This window comes from Cynocephalus volans, chromosome 1 (assembly GCF_027409185.1).
Source record: "Cynocephalus volans isolate mCynVol1 chromosome 1, mCynVol1.pri, whole genome shotgun sequence".
NCBI lineage: Eukaryota > Metazoa > Chordata > Mammalia > Dermoptera > Cynocephalidae > Cynocephalus > Cynocephalus volans.
In genome coordinates, this window is record NC_084460.1 from 260,500,160 (window position 1) to 260,503,264 (window position 3,105).

The 3,105-nt window shown below is 37.8% G+C and overlaps 1 pseudogene; it reads right to left on the minus strand.

Annotated features, from left to right (window-relative positions):
- Positions 1-600: 600 nt before the first annotated feature.
- LOC134369596 (small ribosomal subunit protein eS4, X isoform-like) lies at positions 601-1,403 on the minus strand (annotated as a pseudogene).
- Between the last annotated feature and the right edge of the window lie 1,702 nt (positions 1,404-3,105).

The following is a 3,105-nucleotide window of genomic DNA, read 5'->3' on the forward strand; positions in this document are numbered from 1 at the left end:
TTTTTAAAATTTCCACTTTGTAGCAAGTTTCTATATTTAATTTATAAATATTATAAAAATTCTTTAAATATCAGAGATGTCAGGATTATTTTAATTTATAATTTAGTATCAGCAATATATTAATGTTATAAGGTTCTTACAATGGAAAAAAAATTGAAAATAACTGAATGCCAATGATTTCCATTATTAAAATCTAGTAAAATTTTTAAAAAGTTAAAATTTTGCCTAGTAAATCTTAATGTCATTTTACATGGCACAAAAATATTTAGAAAAAAATGAGGAAACCTCAGGAGAATACCAATATACAAATAATTGAAAAAAATTATCTTTATCTACTTTCAATTAAAAGCAAAAACAAAATTAAATTATATTTATACAGCAAAGCTTCATTATTCTCTCAGAGAGAATTACAGAAGACACCTAGAATATTCTTCCATTTCAATTTTAAAATTTATAAATAAATAAGTTAAAAATGCTTGAAAAAATAGGGTGGCCAAAACTGGAATTAAAATGAGGGAAGGGAAGCAAATATTTGCAAGCCATACATCTAAGATGGCAGTACCTTTGTTGTATTATCTTTAATTAAGAATACAGACATTTCTAACACGTCACCCAGAGACTACTGCTCCGCTTGGCCGCCATTCTCTTATCTCTCTCTTCAGCAACGGTGAGGTGGCTACCTTTTCCTTGGGGAAGAGAAATCCATGGTTTGTTGCCTTTGCCAATAACGAAAATGTTGGAGAACTAGGAGGCAAAGCTGTTGCAGTTGGCATCTTTCACATGAACCACATTGAAAGATCCAGGATGTCTCTCTCTGTTGGTGATCTTGCCAGTTCTTCCCAAGTTAGCCCTCCAGTCACCATACACAGGCTACCAGTGTCAAAGATGATGAAACTGGTGATCTTGCCAGTCTCCAAATCAATCTGAATGGTGTCATTCACTTTGATGAGGAGATCAAGGTAGCAGATGGTACGTACATCATAGGTCACCAAAGGAGAGATTCCTTTTGTGACCACAAAGATCCTTCTCATTTTGCTCAAGTCATTCTTGGCCTCCTCAGGCATAATACAGTGAACAGAAAAGTGATGCTTTTTGTCATAGATCGGATGGAAATTCTCTTCAGTCTTATCAATGCTGATGGCATCCATAAAACCAGCAGAGTAGGTTATATCAGTTCGGACCTTGTCATCAACCTTAATGGACCAGTGCATGCAAATCTTTACTTCATCTCCTATCAAGGCATATTTAAGTCTGTTCCTTGGGAAAATGATGAGAAGGATATATTCTCTCAGCTTATGGCAACCGGTGGACAGATGGGGAGCAAATATACCAGTCAATTTATCCAGCATCCAATGCTTTGGAGCTGCTACCTGCTTCGGATGGTTCTTGGAACCACGAGCCATGGCTGTGCTATGCACAGAAAGAGGACTGCCTTCTTCTGGTGCATGGAGAAATGATCCACATGCTCCTTCTTAATTGGATTTAATTAATTCCTTCTTAACTGGAAACTACATATTGGACCTAAAATGAACCCATCAAATTCTTTTCCCCTAGACTCAGGACTGAAGAGGTTAGAGGCTGGGTGTTGGGACTGGAATCTTGGTAAAGAAAAAGCTCTTGTGAAAGAGTTTTTGGTCAAACATACACCTCCACATTTATTCATCTACTTATTAATTTATTCCAAACATTTTTGTTAACACTTACTATTTGCCAATAATTGTATTGTATACTTTGGTACCATGATGAGAATGAGGCATATTCCTTACAGTTGAGAATGTGATGTCTTATTAAGGAATATTAACTCATAAAGAAGCAAATATAAAAATTTGGCTTAAGTGCATGGTAGGAGAATCAGACTGAAGTGAAAGGTAGCTGTGAGAACATGGCATAACTTAAGGTCAGGCAGAGTTTTCTAGTCTAAGTCAAGATTAAAGTGTGAGGAGGAGTTAGCCATACAACTGGCAAGAAGGGGATGGGGTATTTAGGTCAGAAAATACAGCAACACAGAGGGACTGAAAACAGTTCAATCAGTAGTCTTACCAGATAGCCCACAGCTAGGAGGTGTCAGTGTATGTGTGTGTGCACATACATGTGATAATGAAGAAAATAAGTAATGAGAATTAAGCTGAAGGCTATGTTAAGGAGGTTGTATTTTATATTGTATGGAGTGAAGAGACATTGGAAAATACAATAGATTTGAATTAAAAAAAAAAAATCACTCCAGTAGCAAAGAGAAGAAATAGTATAAGATGACAGCAAAACTGATAGATACGGACTAATTAGGAGGCTCTTGTGCTGATCCAGAGGAAGAAGGATGTTGGCAGAAACTAGATATCAGTGGTGTGAGTGAATGTTTGTGAGAGGCTGACCGTACAGACATAATGAAGGATAAAGGGGAAAAGAGCACCAAGGACAGTACCCAGTGATGCTAGTGGAAATGTTGTCATTTACCTTTCTTAAACACAGAAGGAAGAAAATTGTGTTTGCTTTGTCTGAGGCTTGGGGAAAACATAGTTTATATCTTGGGTTTAGATAGACTGTAGCAATGGATATAAATGCTAGCTTTAGAAGTCTAGAAAGCAAGCACAGGGCTGACTGTCCTTTTGGCAGTCAGAATTGTGCAGAAGCACCTACACAGTATCTTAGAGACTGTAGGGTCAAGAGCTAGTGAGTGTTGCCAGGAAAGAAGGTGTGTGCCATTTTGGAGAAAGAGTCATAGCAGGGTAGTCTTGAGACACCTAATAGAAAAAGCCTGGAATCTGAGGACAGAGAATATGGGAGGCACTGAGGGATACCCAGGACAAAGGACAAACATTGCGGAAAAGAGTATTATTGGTAAAGGGTATGTATGCAGATGGGCAGTTGGTGATAGATCGCACGATTATCCGATCACACCTCTCTTTCAAATTGGAAGGAAGCCTGCAGTAATTGCAGGCTCCCAGTCAGAAGCAGCCTGATCTGGAGGAAGTAAGAAAATTTAACATTAACCTAAATATTGTTCCATGCTTGTTTAAGATGGCTGTTATGACTGCGTAACCCTTGGTTAGTTCTCCAACCTGACCTTTCAATATGCTTCGGCATGTGGGAAGCCTTCTTTCGGTTCCT